The 25,039-nt window shown below is 43.4% G+C and overlaps 1 protein-coding gene across 3 annotated transcripts in view; it reads right to left on the minus strand.

The window, feature by feature from the left end:
* Positions 1-25,039, minus strand: part of ERCC6L2 (ERCC excision repair 6 like 2) — a 1,253,563-nt gene that overhangs the window by 1,224,740 nt on the left and 3,784 nt on the right. Inside the window, exon 2 of one of the 3 annotated variants that reach the window (XM_085632895.1) lies at positions 22,835-22,910. The exons of the other annotated variants lie outside the window; for them this stretch is intronic. The gene's annotated coding sequence lies outside the window, so the exon portion shown is untranslated. The remainder of the gene's footprint in view (positions 1-22,834; positions 22,911-25,039) is intronic. 3 annotated transcript variants of the gene reach the window in all.

A 25,039-nucleotide genomic window follows, 5' to 3' on the forward strand; every position in this document is an offset into this window, starting at 1 on the left:
GGGGTCAGGAACTCTCTACCCTGCCCCCTTTTCACGTTCTCCCCCTTTCTTTTTCACTGTCACACACAAAATGGCGTCCGACACTTCCTGATTTCGACCGATTGGAATGTTGACTGACATCTAACCACCAATCAGAATTTGCTCGCGGACATTTGGTGCACGCCCTGTGCGAGCACCGTGCGCGCATATAGATATTTATGTACTTTTAACTGCAATTTTCTCAGGAACTACTGAATAGATTGACACCATATATGCAAAAGGCACATGCCTGACCTGAGGACTACCTCTTTGCCAAATTTCAAGTAATTCTGTTCAGCCGATCGGGCTGTACCTTCGACTAAAGGTCCTATGGGAAAATGCATGGGGAAAACCCTTTTTTCTCAGCCCCCGCTTGACGAATCACCCCGAGACTTTCAGGGTAGGAGCTGAGCGGAGCGCCCCATTAGTTTTGAAAATTTCACGAAGATAAGTCAACCGGCGCCAAAGTTATTCAAAATAGAATTTTCATATTTCCTATGGGAACTCGGTCCGAACTATAACTATCTACTGGCGACCGCCAGTAGATAATAAAATAAATATCAAATATATTAAATAATACAATTAATTTAAAACAAATAAATCAGATTTAATATACATTTTAACAAATAAACTTAATTAAAAAAAGTTAAATGCACATACATAATAATTTATATATATATTTACTTTAAAACAATTAATAAACTATTACTTTTAATGTATTTTGTAATTTTAAAATTATATAAAAATTTCCAACAAAAATAATATATATATATACTCATGAAAAAAACCATAGGTTTCAGGCACGTTATAGTTAGAAATTAGCATTTAAAAAAACCTTAGAAATTCACAGAAAAAAACAGGTTTTAGGGAAAGTTATAGTTAGTTGGACATTTCACTCGTACAAAACCAGAGAAATTCCCCCGTTATAGTTAGTTCACCTAACTATAACTCACTCCCCCGCAATGCACTGCTGATGACGTCACATATCACATCACTCATGACATGGTCAGTGACATCACAGATGACATCTATGAGGACATCTCAAATGACATCACTGATGACATCATCCAGTGACTGTGTTTCTGTAAAGTTTAAATATGTTTAATATATGTAGGGAAAGGCGTATTGAAGAATGAGTGGGTGTATAAGTGTCTGAATGGATGATTTAGTAGGTGCGTGACTGACTATAAGTGAGTGATTAAACGTATCTTACTGAATGCATGGGTTAGTGACTAAACTGTGTGAATGTCTGTATCAGTCTGTCTATTGGTGTGTAAGCGGCTGCATGGGTTTGCGAATAGCTACATGAGTGTCTATATGGGTTATTGATTGGTTGTCTGAGTATCTGTATGGGTGCATGAGTGTTTGTGTGGGTGGGGTGTGTGCATAGATGTGTGAGTGGGTGATTCACTGGGTGCATGGTTTCAAGAGTGTATCTGTGATGGATTGTATGGGTGGGTGAGAGTGTGTATGGGTGTGTTAGTGAGTGAATGTATATCTCAGTGGTACATGTGTGAGTAACTACATATGTGAAAGGCAGTATATATGTGTACTGGAGTATATAAATGGCCATAAGTGAGTGTGTGTGATTGTGAGAGTGGTTGTATGGATGAGTGTGTGCTTGTGTCAGTGATTGTATAAGAGCGTAAGAATGTGCTAGTATTTGTAAGAGTAATTGAGCTAGTGTGTGTATAACTGAGTAAATAGCAGTGTGATTAATTATCTGCATAAGTGACTAGGTGTGTGAGTACCTCCATGGATGAGTGGCGGTGTGTGAGTGTCTATATAGGTGTATGAGTGCATATGATAGTCCTGTACTGAGTGACCACAAGTATGAGTGACTGTAAGGGTGAGTGAGTGGATGTGTGTGAAACCTAAGAATCAGTGAGTGGGTATGTAGTTATTAGTTTTGGAGTGTCTATGGTTTTGAGAATGGCCATCTGTAATTTAGAGTGGGTGTATCAAAGGTTATATTAGGGTGTGAGAAGATGCATCAAATTATCACATGGATGATGTCATCAGTGATGTCATTTGAGATGTCATCAGTGATGTCATCAGTGATGTCACTGACCTTGTCATGAGTCAGGTAATATGTGACGTCATCAGCAGTGCATTGCGGGGGCGCGAGTTATAGTTAGCTGAACTAACTATAACAGGGGAATTTCTCTGGTTTTGTACGAGTGATATGTCCAACTAACTATAACTTTCCCTAAAACCTATGGTTTGTTCAGTGAATTTCTATGGTTTTTTAAATGCTAATTTCTAACTATAACGTGCCTGAAACCTATGGTTCTTTCAGTGAATTTCAGAGGTTTTTTAAATGCTAGTTTCTAACTATGCCTACAGAGGTAGGACATGTGAAGAAAGAAGAAAAAACACACAGAAAGAAGAAAAAGAAATGCAGAAAGAAGCAACAGACGTCCACAAAGACGAAGAAAAGTGCAGGAAGAATCAAGACATGTGCAGAAAGAACCAACAGAGGAGCAGAAAGAGGCCTTGTTGCAAAATCATCCTGTGCCCACAACTTTTTCAGACGGGTACTGGTGGTAACTGACTCTGACTAACCAGGCCTAGAGCCAGTGCGATGCTAAAAGACACTTAGAATACAGAGAAAACACCTACATACACTAGGGAACACTATGCGTTGGGGTACCCCTGTGATTAGCATGACCTCCTCTGTAAGGCCCTAGTACATAATAGGGCAGGGGGATTAAAACTACCTCTAAGTCAGAGGTGCAGAAATATGCTACTTTAACTAGTAGTCGCGTTTGCAGAGTGGCGGAGAAAGGGTGCTGGGCGTCCAACCAATTCTCAGGAATTCCGCTGCGTAGGACTTACAGGAGGTACCAGGAGGGATTCTTGGCCCCCAAACTCCCTCAGGACTAAATTGGACTTCATCCACCATCCCGTAGTCTGCCATGAGGCACGTTTGCAGAGTGGTAGAGAAAGGTGGCCATGGCCTCTGAAGATGTCTTAGCAATCCCACTGTGTGGGACTTACTGGAGGTAACAAGAGGGGTAGTTGGCCTCCAAGGACATCCTTGAGGGACAACTTCCCAAACTATTACCTCCAGTCAGTCCCACACAGCAGCACTGGTAAGTACTCGTACCAGGCCGCGCCCACTTTGCCCACCACTCTGGCACGCTCTTGGATGGGGGTTGAAGTCCCCTTCACTGCTGGGGGTCCTTTAGGGGCCAACTAGCCTACCTTTTACCTCCAGTAAGCCCCACACAGTGGGACTGGTGGGAGGTAGACAAGGGCCCCGTGGCACGTTTTAAGTTGGGGGATAAAGTCCCCTTGAATCCTGAGGGTCCCTGGGATCCAACTAGCCCACAAGGTACCTCCAGTAAGCGCCACAGAGCTGTGTTGCAGAGAGGTGTAAAAAGGGGCTTGGCCTGGACCACCTCTCTGCAACGGAGGCCTGTGGCGCTTACTGGAGATACCTGGTGGGCTTGCTGGCCCCCAGGAGCCTTCAGGATTGAAGGGAACTTAATTCCCAACTTAAAGCGCGCCACTGGGTGTGTTTGCACACATGTCACCTCAGGCCCCGCCCCCTCCCTGCACCACTGTGCAAACGCGCCCTGTTGTGTGTTTTAAGTTGGGGGATAAAGTCCCCTTGAATCCTGAGGGTCCCTGGGTTCCAACTAGTCCACCAGGTACCTCCAGTAAGCACAACATAGCTGCGTTGCAGAGAGGTGTAAAAAGGGGCGTGGCCTGGACCACCTCTCTGCAACGCAGCCCTGTGGCGCTTACTGGAGGTACCCGGTGGGCTAGCTGGACCCCCGGGACCCCCAGTATTGAAGGGGAATTAATTCCCCAACTTAAAATGCGCCACAGGGCGTGTTTCCACACATGTCACCTCAAGCCCCGCCCCCTCCCTTCACCACTGTGCAAACGTGCCCCGTGGCGCGTTTTAAGTTGGGGGATAAAGTCCCCTTGAATCCTGAGGGTCCCTGGGGTTCAACTAGTCCACGAGGTACCTCCAGTAAGCGCCACAGAGCTGCGTCGCAGAGAGGTGTAAAAAGGGGCGTGGTCTGGACCACCTCTCTGCAACGGAGCCCTGTGGCACTTACTGGAGGTACCTGGTGGGCTAGTTGGCCCCCAGGGACCCCCAGTATTGAAGAGGAATTAATTCCCCAACTTAAAACACGCCACAGGGCGCGTTTGCAGAGTGTTGCTGGGAGGGGGGCGAGGCCTCCGGCACGATCACTTTTTTTTTTAAGAAGGGTGACTGTGTGGCCCCCCTTCCTTTCCTATTTTATGGGCCCTGGGGACCCCATCCCCCAGGGCCTGACCCCTATTTTTTTTTATGGAAGGGGGCCACGTGGCCCCCCTCACGAGGCCATATTCGGCCCTGGGGACCCCATTCACTGGGGCCGGCCTTTGCGTGTTTTTAAAAATATATATATATTATGGGGGGGGGCAGCGTGGCCCCCCTCCTGGGCCACTTCTGGCCCCGGGGACCCCATCCCCCGAGGTCTGGCCACTTCGTCGTGGACCGTGGGGGGAGCCCCAATGCCCCCACGGTCCCTGCCGGCTCCCCGACTCCTGCGGGAGCCGGCATTGCTTTTCCACATGGGGAGCTGCTGACATGCAGCTCTCCGTGTGGAAAAGCAATCTGGTTTGGATTTTGGAAGAGAGAGCAGGCCCTGGGGGGGTGGTGTTCCCCAGGGCCATCACAGGCTCCAAGAGGGGGGCCGTGCAGTCCCCCTCCCATCACATGCACAGCCCTGGGGAGGTGGTGGTCCCAGGGGCTCCGTAACGGACCCCCACATTAGCATTTTAGTGCCCTGGGAAGGTGGCGCTCCCCGGGGCGTGTGGGGGGGCTCATGCCCCCCCACACAGGTTTATTTCTTTTTTTTAAAACAAGCCCCGGGTGGTGGCGGTCCTCGGGGCTGCGGGGTTGGCCTTGTGCCCACCCGCAAATGTGATAAAAGCCCAGGGGGTGGCGTCCCCGGGGCTTGGGGGGCCTTGCAGGCCCCCAAACATTAAAAAAAAAAGCCCCGGGGGATGGCGGTCCCCGGGGCTGCGGGGGGGCCATGAGCCCCCCGCAAATATTTAAGAAAAGCCCCGGGGGGTGGCTGTCCCCGGGGCTGCGGGGGGCCCCGCAATTATATTTCCTCATGCCCCCGGCACTTGGGGACTTGGCCCACTCGGGGGCTAAATAATGCTTTTTTAGGCCCTGGGGGTCCTTGTGGGACCCCCTGAGCAGGCCTAGAGGGTCAGGGTGTGTCAACCCTGCCCCCTTTTCTTTTTTTTTTGCGTTTGTTTCCCTGTTTGCTGCCAGCACTTACTGGTTTGGAGAGTTGACAGCAAATTAGAATAAAGCTCGTGATCGGGAGGGTGTGCGGATCCACCACGCCTCTAAATATTATTTTTTGATTTTCTCAGCAACTACTGAACAGATTTACACCATTTTAAAAAAAGGTCTCTTTCTGAACCAAGGGCTACCTTTTTGCCAAATTTGATGTAATTTCGTTCAGCAGTTTCGGCTGTAACCCTGTCTAAAGTTTCCTGTGGGAAATTGATTTTCCGACCTCTATTTTTTTAATTTCTCATGAACTACTGAACGGATTTACTCCATTTAAAAAAAAGGTCTCTTTCTGAACCAAGGGCTACCTTTTTGCCAAATTTGGTGTAATTCCGTTCAGTAGTTCGCAGTGGCGTCACTAGGGGGTGCGGACCGCACCGGGGGCACCATCACATGGGGTGACACCATCGGGGGACTGGGGGCGTGCTTCCTGGATGGTGCCCCAAGCTCGGAAGATGCAGATCATCTGGGGTGCGGAGACGGACGCGACCCTGGGTCAGGTAAAAAAATAACCTCTGGCACCCCCATTCCTCCGGTAACTCACCTGCCTTTAGCCATTCAAGGTTCTCGTGAGCCCTGCGGTGCACGCCAAGTCACCAAAGAGCAGGAGACGTCAAGTAGAAGAGAGGGCCTCCGAGAGGGGAGGGTAATTGAGAGGAGGAGGGGGAGGTGTGGCATGCCGGGAGTGATGGAGGGAGCAAGGCTTCCTTTCATCTCTGACAGCCGCACCCTGGGCCGGGCCTTCATCTGTGAGACACGTCGCATGGCCCTGGAGCCAATCAGGAGAGCTGTCAGCCCCCTCCAGCATCCCGCAGGCGCACAGACCCACCGCGCTACCGGCTGGCGCTGCCTGTCCAAAGAGGCTGCCGAGGTGCGCCTTGAAGCCACGAGACTCCATCCATTGCCCCATGCGCCTCGAAGATTGAAGCGCCTACGCTGCGGACAGGACGGGGCGCCATACGGCTCCCTTTAGCCTCCCGCAGCAGCAGGAGCACAGACCCATCCTGCTTCCGTGCCTGTCCAAAGAGGCTGACGAGGTGCGACATAAAGCCACCAAGACTCAACCCCACCCCAGAGACCCTAGCCCTGCCCCCATGCGCCTCGAAGCAGTGGCGTCACTAGGGTGGTGCGGGGGCGTGGACCGCACGGGTGACACCATGAGTTGCGCACTGGGTGACACCAACCCTAGTGACGCCGCTGGTAGTTCGGGCTGTAGTCGTAAAGTTTCCTATGGGAATTAACATGGAGAAACACGTTTTGGGACCCCTCTTTTTTTCTTGGCCCCCGCTTGCCGAATCACCCCGAAACTTTGAAGATAAGAGCTGACTGGAGCGCCCCACAAGTTTAGGGAAGATTCGTCAACCGGCGCCAAAGTTATTGGGAAAAGAAAAAATGCTTTTCCTATGGAAACTAGGTCCTAACTATAACTAGGTGGCCAGTAGGTAACATATATCACAAAATTCTTCACGTTTTAGTGAAACAGACGGCACTCAGGGACAGAAGTAAATAAGCATTAGTTTATTCCATCAGGACGCGTTTCAGCTGAGCACGCTGACAAAACCGCAAACATTTGAATATATATATCATAAAATCTAATTTAAAAAAAAAAACTATTATAAATTAAAAAATTAAACAATTTAAAAATCTTTCAACTTAAATTTCCCACTCCAGTCAGTACAGTAGTAGGGAAAGTGTTGGATAGCCGAGGAGTAAAAATTACTATTCCCACTCCAATGAGTGCAACAGTAGGGAAAGTGTTGGATAGCAGAGGAATTCAATTTATTATTCCCACTCCAATGAGTGCAACAGTAGAGAAAGTGTTGGATAGCGGAGGGGTAAAAATTACTATTCCCACTTCAATAAGTGCAACAGTTGGGAAAGTGTTGGATATCGAAGAGGTAAAAATTACTATTCCCACTCCAGTGAGTGCAACAGCAGGGAAAGTGTTGGATAACGGGGGGATAAAATTTACTATTCCCACTCCACTCAGTGCAACAGTAGGGAAAGTGTTGGATAGCAGAGGGGTAAAAATTACTATTCCCACTCCAGTGAATGCAACAATAGGGAAAGTGTTGGATAACGGAGGGGTCAAAATTACTAATCTCAATCCAATAAGTGTTACAGTAGGGAAAGTGTAGGATAGTGGAGGGGTAAAAATGACTATTACTATTCCCACTTCAATGAGTGCAACAGTAGAGAAAGTGTTGGAAAGCGGAGGGGTAAAAATTACTATTCTCACTCCAGTGAGTGCAACAATAAGGAAAGTGTTGGATAGTGGCGGGATACTATTCCCACTCCAATGAGTGCAACAGTAGGAAAAGTGTTGGATTGCAGAGGGGTAACAATTAATATTCCCACTCCAGTCAGTTCAAAATTAAAAACAAACAAAATATTAACAACAAAATATTTAAAAAACTAAATAAATTAATAAAATATATAAATATGTTACAAATTTACATACAAATATATTTATAAAAAATATAAAAACATATTATAATGTTAAATACCCTTAACAAATACCTACAAATATTATATTAAATAAAAGAAAAAATTATTTTTAAACAAATATTTTTAATTAGAAAATATTAAGAAACAAAAACATTATTATATAAATGTCGTTTTTTTATTTCCTACCCTATAACACCACACAATTGACAAACCACATCTAAATTTTAAAAAAAGTACTTCCATAATTAAGGGGCTCATTATGATTGCGGGCGGACATTAGTCCGCCCGCCATCATAACAGTGATGGGACCGCCCGCCAGACGTGCGGCGGTCACACCAGCCCAATTAGGATACTCCCGCCATACTGGGCGCATTCTGGCCTTTTACCATTGCGGATAGTGCTGCTGGCTGCTGCACCGTCCGCAATGGTAAAAGAGCATGCACAGCATTTCCCTGCACCACGTGGCAGGCACCACGGGGTGCCTGCCACGTAGTGCAGGGAACTGCCCAGTGCACCCCCCTGCCCTATTCCCCGAGGGGACCTGCAACGGGCCCCCAAAGCCAATCCCCACCAGCCTTTCCATGGCGGCATCACCGCCATGGAAAGGCCTATACGTCACCCACATCCTAATATGGCGGACGGTGCCTTCTAGGCACCACCACCATATTAGTGGCCCAGCTCCGCCCGGCAGGCAATCATAACGATTGCCATCGGTGGAAAAGTGGCGGACAGACTTTGCGTCTGCCGCGATACCCACCGCCATCCTAGTAGGGCGGTGGGTAATTCTCATTACGATGGCGTAGCGATCGCCACCGCCGGCCTGGCAGTGGAGATCATTACGCCATCGCAATGAGCCCCCAACATATTTAATTACCAATTCAAGAAATATTATTAATTAAAAAACAAATTAAAACATATAAAAATTAATTAACTTCCCACACTTTACCCCTATAATACCCACCACCCACACCTAAAATTAAACTGTAAAAAAATGAATTACACAATTAAAACTTATTTTCAATAAAAAAAATTTATAGTATTTAACAACTAATTATAAAGTAAGTCAAATTAATGTACTCCCCACCCTTTACCTCTATAAAAGTAAAACCCACACACACAAAAACAATTACCCTAATTAAATAGCAATTTATTAATTAATATTAATTACCAACTAATTATGAATTAATTTAACATAAATTACTTCCCACCCTTTACCCCTCTAAACCCCACAACCAGCACCTAAAATAATTACGCAATTTTCATAATTAATTTTCAATCAATTAGCAATTAATTATTAATTAATCAAAAATAAATGACTTCCCACCCATTACCCCTATAAACCCCACAACCCATACCCGTACCTAAAACAATTACACAATTTCCATAAATATTTACCAATTAATTAATATTAACAACTAATTAATTAATAATAAAAAAACTTTTCACAATTAACACTATAAAATCAATCATGGGGTTCAGTCTATCAATGTATACACTGAGGAGAGACTCAGCAGGCCTAAAAGAAATCTACTCACTATGGCGATTCAGATTTTATTAGGTCAAGCTATTTTTAGGGTCTACTCACCCGTTCTGGCAAGAGAGCTTGAGCTGGCAAAGAAAAGTTGTTCTGTTCAGTCAGAAAGTGAATGAGCAATAACAATATCTTTAAATCTTGTTTTTATCTTGTCACATTTGCTGTGCATTCGAAGACAGAACAGCTTATGTCGTCTTATAAATTGATGTTTATTTTATTCTAGAAACTTGTGTTTACTTTTCTTTCTCTGACTGCAAGGTTACAGGATTTAGTACAGTGAACTGTCTGACAATTGTGCTGTGGTACAGGGAGTATAAAATGAAAGCTTGTAGGATGCCAGGTTCTTTCTAACACACAACATTTATGTAGCTTTTACATGAACTGTACAAATATTTCAAAGTATATCAGCAGTTAGGAAAGTACTTTTTTGTAATTCTGAAGTGTGATAGAAACAAAGATTTTAACAGGATCCAAACAATCAGACCACTTTACTTGGTGATACGCAAATGATAAATATTTGCTGAAACCCGATTTTCACACATTATTGTTTGTAAGCTATATAGTTTTATCAGTACAACCAAAAGCCAGTATGAAATTTTGAGGCCATTTTAATGGAAAATGTGATGTCTGTATATGACGGTGCTTTACTGCATCATGCTTAGTAATATATTTATTAAATTTTTGAGTTTTTAAACATGAACTGAGAAACATTCCTGCATCCACCCTGATGAAAATGCTATTAGTGAACTGAGAGGCAAGACAGGGGTCATGTGTACTGTATATGTGGACTAGGTTCTTGTTATACATGGAGCTAAACATTTAGTCTATTAAATCAAACAGATGTTTCTGTACATCAGCCATGCTGAGCTCACACATTTTAAGGTGTTCTCATATGTGATAATAAAGAAAAAGGCGACTGTGAAATAAAAATTTTGATCTAGGATCACACAATTTGAGACCTGTTTATGGGTCAAGGGCAATACAGTTACGGTGAGTAAATTGTTCAAGTAGCTATTCCTTCATATCTGGTAACATTTGTATGATTTTTCAAGACCTGCACCATAATTTGTCTCATAATCATTGCATTAAACTTTAGTAATTTACAAGTTGCTACTTTGCTTGCACTGTTAAGTGTTGACCTGTGCAACAGATAGCTACTCGTCAAGAAGAACTGTTCAAGGACCGAAAGCATCTCTACAATCTGCAAGATACCACAAAGATCCATCTTGTCATCTTCAGCTTGCACAGGGAATCCCAAGAAGTAATCCTGGCTAGCTGATGTTCACCACAGATTTCCCTGAAAGGTCATCTCCATGAGCCGATAAAACTCATCAATAGGGCCAAGAAAGAATGATTAGATCACCCCTATGCTCAAAAACACACCAATAGCTCTCCCTGACTGACTCCATAGTCTTCACGGACTGCTGTGTCACACTCAAAGCTGTAAACACCAACATGCCACCTTAACTGGTAAGTATAATCAAGATCTTGGAGCAAGATTGCATTGTGACATCGCCAGGGTTGCACACAAGAAGTAAAAGAAAAAACAAGACAGCAAGCATTCTGCTGTACACCAAAGATTTTGAAAGCTATCCTTTCACAGATATGACAAGCTACCTCCCCCTCACCTCTGACTGGGGATGAATTTCTACCAATTGGTGTAGCATCCGATCCACAAGTATTTAGGCCAGCTGCATGCCACATACGCATCAGGAAGCCTAACCACACACCCAGAGAGGAAGCTCTCTGTATTAGCTTCACTCCCATGTATATTCATTACCCCTCTCTTATACAGCACACCTCAGCCTTAAAGCAAAGTCTACTCTTCATGAGTACAGATAATCACACATGCATTACTGTTTGAACAATACAGGTCAATCAGAAGTAACAGTATTAATCGCCAGTTTTCAAGACTTCTGCACCAAGAAGTTGTTTACTCCTATCCTGTTTCAAACTCCAGAGCGTTATTATTGTGGTCTTATTGATCTTGAGCTTCAAACTGTTAAGATGATAACATACTTGAAGGAAATTAACACAATAGTATTGTAGCATTAGCATACATCCGAAAATAGATGGGTTAAAGGAGAAAAGCTTGTTTCAAGAGGCATCCTGACAAATCTTTCAAGGCTACAGAGACAAGGGAGATGGTACACAATCTAACATTATATCAGGTGATCATTGGATTTAGTCTAGTGCACTACACAGACACCCATGCATACACCAGTAACCACAAAAAATACATTTTTGCAAATCCAAGATAATCTATATTCACCACAAAGTATTTAGATCTACGAAATGAGAAGTAGTCTAGGAATCTATAAACCAGCCCTATAACTGAGGCTGTTGCCACATAATGGATTTATAAGCAAAACAGGCAATAAAAGACGATTTTACATAATGTACTAACACGGAATATAAACCAAGCTTGATCAATGATTATTGCACAAAGGACTAAGGCAGAAATGCAGAGTTCCGAATGCACATCTACAACCTTCATTTGTCGGGAAGTACTTTTCAATGTTGCGGTATGTTGTGGTGCTCTCCAGGCAAGTAGCCTCCCTCCGCCTTTGGGAGACAATACCAGCCTGGCACGGTGGTAACGCAGAGTGTGTTTTCCTCCTGTGCATCGGAGGAAAACACACTCTGAAGTACCACCGTGCCAGGCTTATCAAGGCTTGTTCAAATGGAACCGAGATAGCGGGAGCGGATACAAACCGGTTCCCAGCACTTAAGGTTTTCTATTGCCTAAACAATTGTGATCGGTTTTGAGTCTACTGACTCTGAAAGTACGACGTGCTCCCCTAGTGTTTCTAGCCTTGAGAAAGTCCTTTTGGATGAAACACGTGTCGGCTGCCTGTTTCTGTTGTAATGGAATTGTTGATATGGAATAAAGGATACACAGAAGGAATATTAAGATTGATTCACAGACTTCCTCTTTCCTACTATGGTGGTTAAAGCCTGTTACACAGTTTTGGACTAATTTTGGATGTGCCTCGGAATTTGTGCAATATACAAGCTTGATGAATGGATGCAATGATAATAACGTTTACACAACTGGAAAAATGGGAGAAAGGCATCTTGGGTAAATACTTCTGCTCAGACAAGATGAAATAGAATGCACTGTACAAAGGATGTCCAGAGTGATGATGAGGTCAAATGCATGCCTATCCAGGAGGTTGAAATGTAAGACTAGTTTTGACCATATCAAATCATTTTGAGACGCAACCAGATAATGATACAGGTTACATGAATAGAGTTAGAGTAATCAACATTCCCTCTCATCCAATTTCTCTGGGTGTGTAAATTAAATTGAAGGGTGTGCACTTTTCTTCATCTGTGTCCAAGTTGAATGGCATGGTTGGACAGTAGGAAGGAGAGCACGTATAAATATTGTAGGGGATGTCTCCCCTTGAAATAACTTGATGGTGTTGCTAAAATGCATATTTTAAGGCATAATTTTTGAACTACACATGAAATAATTTAATTATCCAGCACTCTACCAGAAGTCTTTTTCCTGGATTGCTGTAAATATATTTTGTTCATGCATCAATAGGATTATTAGGAATTAATCAATGATTTGGTGGAGCATGGCTTCATGCAATAAAAGTTGCATAATTCATTTATTTTATTTCTTTGGTACTTAAAACAATTTATGGCTTTTAGCACAAGGTTCTAATGCATGTGATCGCACATGAAGTATCTGTCCCCATATAGATTTACCCAATTGCTTGGGTGCAGAGTTATCTTTTTTTAATTCACAGAACTGAATTTATGAAGACATTTGCACGTGTAATTTCAACTTCAACAAGAAAATGGTTTGACTTACGGGGGCAGGTACACTTTTGAACGGATTTACAGCATGAGTACATTTTCACTCAAGGGCCGGCAGTGGATGTTCCAGAGCAGGAAAGCAATAGAAATTCATGGAAAATCATTAAAGTTGTGAGATTATTTGTTCCCAAACATCTCCATGACCCATTCCCAACTTGAAAACAGTCAGGTATTTCGGAGTCAGGTCTACTAACCTATTTAGCTATCACGAATACTGGGATTCACAAAATTAGACAGTTTGTGACTTCAAAATGGCTTTTATTCACTAAACCCATTTTGCAATTTGGTAAAGGCCTAGGTTTCGAAATGGACAATTGCAATTTGGATGTGGATGGGGAGTGTTTAGGACGATCCTTCCAAATTATGATTTGCTATCAGATGTATCAATGGTTTAGGACTCCTTTGACAGTCACACACTATTTAAAAGTTAGAGATACCTCAAAGGAGGTGGTAACTCATTCACATTTCCTTTAAGAACAAGCATTGGCATAGCCAATAGGTCTCGCTTTTGGGACCTTATAAGTATTTAGTTATGCAGCAACATCAACTGTTGCATGGCTAAACACTTATAAGGTCCCAAAGGCGAGACCTATTGACTATGCCAATGCTTGTTTGTTGTTTTTATTACTGATCCATGTTGGATCAGCAAGTTAAAAGAAGAAAATGCATGGAAGTGTTTTTTTTTTAAGTGCAGGTGGCAGGAGTTGGTGTGGCAACACAGAGTGCAGGTGGGGGGAAGCAACAAGTGACAACAAAGGAGGGCAAGGGTGGGGGAAGCAACATGAAGGGCTGGCTGACAGAGAGCGGTGGTGGGAAAGAGAAGCAGGGGGTGAGTGAGCAATGTGGAGTAGGTGGGGGAGAAGCACACGGGCAAAAGCTCAACTGGGGAGGGCACAAGAGTGAGTGCAACTGCTGGAGCGGGTAGAACAAAATTTTGTATACCCCCCCATTCTGCATGTTTATATTAATCTGAATAATTAACTAATAGTAATGATTGGTTTGCAGTGAAATACTTATCAATCATATTAACAAAAGTATTACACGTGGGAATTGCACTTTGCATGGCTATATTAATTGTAAACTAACATGTGTACGCAGATTAATAGTAGAAAATTAGAATATTGCATGATATATGTTGCTTTGGTGATGTATTTGTGATTTGTGCTTTAATAAGTGAGTATAAACCGCTTTGAGCGTTGCTTTCTGCTAGATAATTACACACACATATGGGTATTAGCGAAGGGATAACATTTTATTAGCCATTTCTATGTTTTAATTAAGTTATTGTGTTTCTTTTGCTTAAGTTGACCATTTCGGCCTAGACAAGATGGCTGAACGAGACGTTGAACTTGACTGCCCTGACAACACGAGGTTCTGGGTGAAGTGCGCAGGCGTCACTGCCAGCAGCAGTGGCCTGGACCTGACCCCGGGAGAACATGTACCCTTCAAGGTATCTCCGGGAACTTCGCCAGCACCAAAAACAATGAACGATTTAAAAACCGGAACCAGCAAGTGCGATGAGTCCATCACACGGACACCCTGAGAACTTCACCCCGCGACCCCAAGTCGACCAATCAGGACTTTCTAAACCCCGATCTTGATACTTTTTGACATTATTTTCATTATAAAAGTAGGTAGGGAATTGAACTAAAAAACTCACCCTTCTTTGACGAACTCGATTTCCTGACGTTATGCTGACGGAGAGGACGGTGACACTGCTAGACAGCTGTTATCCTGAATCTTTGAGAGACTGAATTGCGGTGCAGAGTCACTGTAGCCTAATGGTTAAGGTCTGAGAGACTGAATTGCGGCCTAACTTTGCAGAATAAAGATTTTTCCCCGACCTGACTGACTTAGAGGACGACCTTTAGCCAGATTAGGTAAATATGATGCTCTGCAATGCTGATGATGGTTTCTAATGATTTTTGCAATATTTCTTAGATAAAGAATATTTGATTAATTGACAAATGTGTGTCGATTATTTGAAGAAGAGAATTAGGATAAGAAGTAGTGTATAGATAGATGAGTTTAATCACTAAAATCATAGAGAACAACTAAATGATTCATCTCCTTATGAGAGGAATATCTTAGGGTTGAAGTCAATGTATTTAGAGTAAGGTAAAGGTATTCCTTTAATGTCAGCGTTTGGAAGCTCATTCCTCTAGGGAAGCAGATCAACGGAGTGTGAGTATTGGTGTTATGGGCCCCACCAATGAATGTATAGGAGTGAATTTGCTGTTGACGTATTTGGTCTGTGACGAAGGGGAATTTGATGTTCCACGCTGTAACACAACAACATGGAGGCGGGGCACCTCGTGTCATGAACACAACTGCAATAAATTCTGTGTAAGTACATCCTTCAGTCGTTACAGAGGACTGCTCCTAACGCTGTTCCAATTTGAGCACACTATTTTGCTCACTGGCTGGAACAAGCAAGACAAGTATACAAAAGTGTCCAACATCTGCAGGTATCTGGTCAGTTAGTTTATCTCCCACACAGCAAGCACATTATGATAAAAGACGCACGACTACTGGGACGATGCAAAAGTGTCTGGCTGGAGCAACAGAGAAGTCTCAATTTCAGCATTAGACTTGGGGTCAGAAAGATAAAGTCTACTAAAAAGAGGAACTTTAAAGCCTGGATGACACATTTGTAGATGCAGATACCGATTTCCACCAAGACCTCACAGCTTAGAATGCCTTAATGTGCGAAACGGATAGGGTTTGAATACAAATATTAATAAAGACATGATTAAATTGGCCCTTTCATGTGCCTAATAAATCCACAAAAAATGTTAGGCTCACATTGTGTGGTTGGATAACAAACCAGAGGAAATAATGGGGGTGTCCGCACGATGGTTAGGATAAGAATGTCAACTTTATCTAATTGAAAACAAATGTAAAATATTTCAGCAGATGTTAGCCAGCAAAACTCTGATTGTCTTATAATGTTGATAGGGATCATTCACATCAGTATCCAAAAATAGGTGTATGCGGATATATTTTCAACATTGAATGATCCACTTCCAACACGACCTATTAATTAAGGCAGGCTGGTAGCAGCAAACGTGAAATTGTGAGGCATGTTTAAGAAAAGTACTTTAAAAACAACCAAATCACGAAAGCACACAAAGGAATAACAACGCGTTTATTCCTGCTCTCACATACCAGTACTTAACATTAAACCACTTTTAATTCCAAATATCGGTAGGAAACCCCTTTGAGCTACGAATAGGGTAACAAAACACGTTCTGACAATTTCCTGAAAATCAAACCTTTATGCAATAAAAGACTGTGTTTGATAATCTACTAAAAGACTTTGAGACTTATTGAAAAACAACTTTGTTTATACTTTGGTGGTGCACCACTCCAAACTTTGGATTCAGCATCTCTCTGCACCGCAGTTAGCACCAAACAACGGCAGATGCTGGAGTGGCTAATGCACACCTTTTCTACACAAATTGCGGATCTTCATACTAAGGGTACACAATAGGATAGTGCGGTCACTGTGTCCGCCGTTGTCTGTTACTGTACACTATTGAATCATTTGGACCGACCAGCACATCCACATACCCCAAAAAAAAAAAATGCCCAAATTAATCGATAGAAGGGAAGAGATGGCACAGGACCTCTTCGGCAAAGGGTTCAGTGCGGCGGCGAACACACCGCCCAAGGAACAACATAACACCGGACTACGAGCATGCTTTATAAGATTGGAAAAAACAAAGAAACAAGAACTGGCCCGCTGGTGGGACGGTATGACCCTGCAGCAGTACATGGATAATGACAAAATACCACGAGGTCTAAGAATCCTCATCTTCCCAACATTTGAGGACCTCAGCTGGAGCCTCTTAGAAGAATGGGAGCTCAACCTCAAGGGGGCCTCATTCACCATGATGAAAATCCTGGTAAAACATGCCAGTGAGAAAGGCCAAAAACTACAGGCAGAAATAGATGAAATAGAAAAACAGATTGAATCTATGGACTGCAAGGATCTAATTGAGAAGAATTATGCCATCCTTAACAAAGTGATCGAGGAGTACCAACAATACCTCCGAGACAAGAAAATGGGTAAAATTAGAAGAGATGACCGTGACTAAAGGGATGGCAGAATTTACTCTTTTGCTAGAAAATATGACAACCCCACAAATGGTGATGACAGGAAAAGGGCCAGAGAGGAAAGCCTGGAGACTAGATCCGAGAGCAGCAGCTCACTGGCCTCAACTGAAAGCACTACTTCCAGCACAGCCCAGCTCACAGTCCCTTTAGAGGAAGTTTCCTCCAACTTCCAAAATGAACTGGAAAGATTAAGAATAGGCGAGAGACAGGCAAAAAAGAGCATAAGAAAACAAGAAGAGGCGGGAGGACAGGGAGGAAGAACCGAAAACCATGCAATGTCCCTACGCCCCAAGAAGAACAAGTAACTAACCAACGTTCCAAGCAGACTGATGTTCCCACCACGGGGGGAGATAGCAGTCATACTGTGACATCCACACAAAGCTCAGAATTACAGATCATTAACTTATCATGCAGGCCTCTCGACGAACATGAATGCAATGTTTTGAAAATGGGTTTAGGTTTTTTACCTACACAATATGGGGACCTAGTAAATGTACATGTTGACCTGTATAAATTTTTGAGAACCTTGAAATTAAAAGAATTCTTTGCACAACAACCCAACAGACCGGTCAAATGTAATACCCGCACCCTAAGCACAGATCGCACCATTGGTGACATACGGGGAGTACAAACACTAATGGCAATTGAAAATGACATAACACCTGACATGCAGTCCATCCTAGATGACTTGGAAATTCAAGAAAATTGCAACCGGGACATTGGTCTTAAACTTAAATCTAACTTTGTCCCACCAGGGTTATGCCATGCTAACATTGAAAAATGTGGTGATCTGGTGACAGAAGATATTAGAAAGCTAGAAACTACTGACAAATACACACTGCATCCCACCCCAAACCTACAACGTAAGGAAAGGGAAGCATTACAAAGATTACAGAATGATCCCAATATTGTCATTAGGGAGGCGGACAAGGGAGGGAATGTGGTGGTCATGAACATACAGGACTACATGGGAGAGATCTCACGACAACTAAGCGACCAACAGTGCTACGAGCCTATCCAGCACAATCCCACACAGACATTACAAACCACCATCAACACCAGACTCACTGAATGGAGGGAGGAATGCTTACTGACTAACAACGAGTACAAATACCTACACGTAGATAACGCCCTGTTCCCATGCATTTATATTCTCCCCAAGGTACACAAGGGTGGCCACTTCCCACCAGGCAGACCAATCATCTCTGGTATAGGGTCACCCACTGAGAGACTGTCAGAATTTGTTGACCTTACTGTTGCAAAAACATGTTACCAACCTGCCATCCTACCTAAGAGACAGCAAAGACATACTGGCTAAATTAGATGGCTTTATATGGTCAGAGGAGCTCAGATTCGTGACCCTAGATGTAGTAGGACTGTATACTTGCATACTCAAACAGTTTGGTATGCTGGCCACTCGCCACTACCTGGACACTGAAGGGGCAGACCACTACGCATACAACAACATGATCATGGACATGATAGACCTAATCCTCACTAATAATTTTTTCAAACACGATGACAAGTGGTTCCACCAACTTCAAGGGACTGCTATGGGTTTGAGATTCGCTCCTTCGGACGCAGGGCTCTTCATGGGCTGGTACGAGAAAGAGCATGCATGGGCCAGACATGCTGCCCCCTGGACCAAAAATATTGTGTACTGGGGGAGATACATAGACGATATTATCTGCCTATGGTCAGGCCCAGAACTATCACTACACGAATACTTACAACATCTCAACAATAACCCTTACAATGTCCAACTTACAATGCAACACCACCAAAACCACATAGAGTTTTTGGACATTTACTTTTTTGTGAAAGATGGGATAATTCACAGCTCATTACATCGCAAACCCACCTCCTGTAACAGCATACTGCACGCTAGCAGTGCCCACGCAAAATCAGTCCTCTCCAATATTCCTTATGGAGAAATGGTTCGGGCGAGACGCACTTGCAGTGAAGATGTGGACTTCAGTAAGAACATCATGGATATAAAAGAACGCTTCAAAGCCAGGGGTTATAACCAAAAGGTGATAGATAAGGCTGAGCAGAGAGCACTTACACTACCCAGAGCTGATACTCTCACCAACAACAGCTCAGAAGGGACTGGCAAACCATACAAAAAGGACCGAAAGGACAGAATAGCCTTCTTCACTGACTACACATCACACAGCAATCAGATCTTCAAGGCCTTTAGGAAACACTGGCACCTATTGACCGAAATTCCGTCACTACGGCCTCTAATCACCGACCACCCATCACTAGTGTTTAGAAGAGGGCGCACTCTGAGAAGCTCCCTATGTCCCAGCTATGTTACCACAAGCAAGGCAAACATGCGTACCTGGCTGCCACATCCACCTGATGGTTTTCACACCTGCGCAAATTGCAATATCTGTTGCCTAGGTCAGAACAAACGCAAAGAGTGGAGTTACAACTCAAGCTACACACATAAAATCAAACATCATATAACCTGTAACACACAGTTTGTCATTTACATCTTGGAGTGCCCATGTGGAATCAATTACGTAGGCAGCACAGCTCGCAGCCTTAAAACCAGAATCCAGGAGCACCGCAGGGCACTCATCAACAATGATGACAGGTACCCAATGACCGAAAACTATCGCTCTACACACATGGGGCTGATCAAATTCAGCTTCCTTGGTATTGACCACATCCCACCCAACAACCGGGGTGGCAACAGAGAACGGACACCGAGAAAAACTGAGGCCAAATGGATATGTAGATTAGATGCAGTGAAACGGGGACACAATACCGACCATGAGTTTCATTATTTTCTTAGATAGACATTCACACACACCTAGAACCAACAGTAGCAGGCCCATTCTTATCTTTGGATCAGCCCGCTACGATTTCCAGTATGGGCTGATTAACGTTATTCCCTGAACATATGTAATTCCGAATTTTCTACTTTTCGTAACTTTAGTCCTTCCGTGATCGACTGCGCACCTCCACAGTCCCGACCTTACTTTCCGATTTTTCACAATTGTATTACGGGCACTCTCTGTATTCTTCCCCCAATTTGCCTGTTCATTTCCACCGACATAACGCTTACGGTGTTTTACTTCCAGGAACGATTGCGCGCCTCCCGGGTCTCTCCCTACATTTTCATGTTAGACCTAAGCCTCACAGGGCACCTTGGACCCCGTCTAATGTGTAAGACTGGTGCTATCCAACCGCTTACATATGTCCACTTGTCCATTCATTCCTTACATGTGTCCATGTTTATATTTAATTCTTGACAATTTCTTATGATATACATTTTTTAATCCTACTAGTTTAGACAAATAAATCCCTTTCTTCCTCTTTTCCCCAATTGATTGTTTTTTTCCCTTTTTTCTTGTACATTATTTTATGTGTGCATTTACATTTGAAGCACGCGGATTACCACACCAGCCCGCAGACTTTACACTGGCAAATGCATTTCTCCTGTACTATCTTCACATTTTATCCTTTATTTTAAATACCTCTCTCGATATATGTTTACACATATCGTACATGCTTACTCTGACCACTAACTGGTCCACCTTATACCGATTTCTTCGTAGACTAGGCTACCGCAACAATATCTGACGTACTCTCACGTCGAACATCCTGGCACTTGTTTTGACCCTGCCAACAGAACAGTCTTTCTACCACCCAGATAACATAGATGCATCTTTACATCTTCCAGCCACTAGGAGATGCACCATCACCCCTTACGCACTACGTGCTTTCTCACACGTTCCATTTACTTTTCCCCGCGCTTTTTCAGTACTTAGTCTGTTCCTCTGCTCTCCGTCAATCGACACCACTGGACGGAGCAGAAAGCAGCAGTTCTCTCATCACGAAGGTATGTCCTCTTATGTGCTTGGGTCCAAACACAGGCCTCACCTTAGAATTCGGACCACTCTTTGACCATAGGCCAGATTCCCGGGACACGATTCCTCTACTTATACGCATCAGTTTTGAATACTTATGTAGCATACTAATGCTCCTTTGTTGCACCCTGCTTTTATTTAGGCCTCACGACCGAGACAATACTTTATCACTAACGTATTCCGTGATATTTCCCATTAGTTACACAGTTTTACGCATCCCTTTTATTTTATTTTCTTGTTTCTTCGTCTACCACCCGCACACAATTTATCTAGCATAGTCACTCATTATCGTTCCAGCGCGCCGCAATTTAGGAACGGCTTTCCACCGTCTTATTTAACTTGCACTTACAAATAAGCAGCACCCACCCCACACGTTCTACTGCATGCAGCTCGTCATTATATGCGCTCGCTTTCTACAAGCCCGCATAGCACAGCGTTTCCAACTTCACCGCGCCTCACCACTTAAGCGCGCCGCTCTTTAAGGACGGTCTTTTTTGACTTTTCACTCACTATTCATTTCTAACTAAATCCCGTGTATTATCGTATTCGGCTTATCATATGGCTCAGTGTTGCTGAGATTATAGCTTGCTAGTATTTACACCTCTTGCCCGCTTATTCATAGAAAACCACCAGAGCTAGCTGGTTGTACCACGCTTTCATATCACTCTTGGACTTTGACGATACCGTTTCCTCGCGCGCTATCATACCCCTCACTGGATTATCACCACCTTGATGGTTTCTCTCATATATATATATATATATATATTTCTCTCATTAGACCGCGAGCCCTTATCAAGGAGGCCCAGGCAGGCAATCAACACGCTCTTATTGCGTACGAGATGACACTCATTCTTATGGTATGTACTTCTTTTTATTTATTCAAATCCAGAATAGGGGACATGCATCCTTGTTCTATCATACAGTAGGAATTTACAGTGAAAGGCATTTCTGTTGTTACGTGAAGCCACGCATTTTGCTCTAGATAATCATGACCTTACGGTATTATTTATTCATTTATTTTTTTGGCATAACATTAGCGACCTATATCATACTTTTTATTGATTCCTTTTTCAATGTATCATCTATTTCCTTCGGTCTACATATACCACACCACGGAACAGGTTTCCATTTACCCCATTACTCCGTTATTATACACAACAAGGAGAGAATAGCTGGGATACATCACCTGCAGGACATACCATGTAGCTCAGATGCTAATAGCACAGTGAGAATGAACTATTATACGTATTAGGACCTCAGTTTTTTAACCCTTGTCTTTTGCCTGTCTCCCTAACACCCCCTTTTCGTTTCTGAACTCACCACAACTTCCGCTTCCCACACTTTTTCTGACTCTTCCCCCACCCTGCCTACCTCCATGCCGTCTGCCCCTCAGACACCGCTGATCCCTCTGCCTCTTCCTTCACTGCTCCCCTTTACATACCCACTTCTATGTCACTCAAAATCCTGTGTCATGCATACCTATACTTTTGTTTCTGTGCATATATTTATGTATTCTATATTGTAACTTTCAGCCCTGAAGAAGTTCATTGTTATGAACGAAACACGTTGGCTGACAATTTCCTGAAAATCAAACCTTTTTGCAATAAAAGACTGTTTGATAACCTACTAAAAGACTTTGAGACTTATTGAAAAACAACTTTGTTTATACTTTGGTGGTGCACCACTCCAAACCTTGGATTCACGTTCTGAAAACGTATCTGTTCATCAATATTTCACAAAACGCCCCATGCAGCAATCGCACCATGAGCTGAAAAGAAAACATGTACAACCGTGATCATACTGGGGCTAGTTCCTCTGCCGTAACGACAATATACATAACATAATGTGACATGTCAATACATTGCAGAAACAACAAAGATGACACTCAAGTAAAAAAAAAAAAACACAGACCCACCAATCTCATGGTACATACTGTGCACCAAACCGATGTCAACTCATGTAGAAAATGGAACCCAAAATGTACGTTGGCCATCTGCTACATGTCGACTGCTTTAAATAAATAAAACTGCATCTATGCCAGTACTGTTTAATGGTATGTTTACATGTTCAAGTTCATGGCATCATCTTTCTGTCTGAATCCAGTCTTATCATTCGCTGAGAAGGACATTATTATAGGAACATTTGCAAAGCATTTTTACCACCTTTGTAACGTTGCCCAAATTCAATAATATCCTCAAGCAAATCTATTATGTAATACACAAGTATAACACAAGTATACATGATTCCCGAGGAGTTCATTTTAAAAACGTTAACATTGGAATTCAAAAGGACAGTCGGTTCTCAATATGGGTTCGGTGACGAAACACTGGGATGTAAAAAAAGAAGCCCTATAATGTATTTAAAAGGTAACGTACATAAAGGGTATGAAACAAAACCACGATGGTTAGACATCCTAGGTCCCACAATGTAAGACAACTTTGTATGGGGTTGACTGAGCGCAGACCCACGTAGGCAACCCACTGGGGACCCCTAGAAACACAGGCAGCAGGCCACATAAATGCCATGCCATTCAATTTTGAACGGCGTTTATGAAAACCCCTTGCATTGTAAGATGGTTTTATGTAGAGCTTGATACCGCACTCCTGCCGTTTCTAATTAGAGGTGCGTTACTATTATCCAATTTCATAGCACTCAATAACTTACTCCGGAAGGATTGCAAACTAAGCCGACCAAGCTTGGGGCATGAACTGGTGACCAGCGGAAAATAACCAAGTCAGAAACGAGCATTTAGTGAAGTGAAGCCACTGATACCATGCGACAGGAGGGGGAAATTATGCAGCACAGTTTACTAAATTATGCACCACGTTTTGTATAATAGTAAATTATTTAAACCAGTAATTTAAAACTTTTGATCCGTTTGAGATAAAAACGTAACGTTTTTTGTTAAAAGTCTACAAATTATGGGGGAAATGCGATCAATCCATCATTATGTAAACAAGCATTGGCCGTGCAGCCGTGAAAGTGACACGGACGCGCGGCCCCGAAAGTGAAAGTAATCGGGAGCGATGAAAGCTGTTGCGAGTGTAAGGGTGGAAAGGCAGATGGCGCCTGAGTTAAAGTGATCGCGATGCACATAATTACCCGTGACGGAGAAAAAACAGATGGTGGCTGCGCGCGTTCACGCGCACATGCACGCAAGCTTGAGGCCAGCAAAAGCCTGTGGTAGCACTTCGGAAACCCCCTTACTAAAAGTCAAGCAAGCAGCGCATGCGCTGCTCTAGGCTCGACCTAAAAATAGGCAGCATTTTAAAAATAAACAGTTTACTTTATTTACAGACGATCAAAGACATGGTGGCCTGCCGACCCTAGCGATTGGTGACCTATCTCATTAAGAGTGAGTAAGTTGCAATGCGGCCTATCAGTACAGAGGGCGGTGTGCAAAAACAGATTCAGTTCACAAAAAGTTGGTGTACAACTTGTGATGCCTTTTTAGGTCTCGCCTGAGCCAGCGCTTTAGCGCTGCTCTCGCGAGAGCTTTTGTTAAAGGGGGATTTGGAAGTGCAAACCAGTGCTTTCAGGCCGCCAACTACAGTGCATGTGTGCCGGGCGCGCGCACCATTTGGCAGCCTGCGTGATCATTTTGCGGCCGCTTTGATGTTCTCAGTGAGCCGCGCGGCCACTGAGAACATCAAAGCAGCCGCGAAATTATTGCGGCCGCTTTGATGTTTGATCGCGATCACTTTCGCGGCCGCTTTGCATAGCCAATAGGTCTCGCTTTTGGGACCTTATAAGTATTTAGTTATGCAACTATTGCATAGCTAAACACTTATAAGGGCCCAAAGGCGAGATCTATTGGCTATGCCAATGCTTTTTTTTATTTTTTATTAATTCACCCTGAAACTAGCCCTTTCTTTTTAAGAGCAGCTCTGTGCAGCA

The sequence above is a fragment of the Triturus cristatus genome, chromosome 2_1 (assembly GCF_964204655.1).
Source record: "Triturus cristatus chromosome 2_1, aTriCri1.1, whole genome shotgun sequence".
NCBI lineage: Eukaryota > Metazoa > Chordata > Amphibia > Caudata > Salamandridae > Triturus > Triturus cristatus.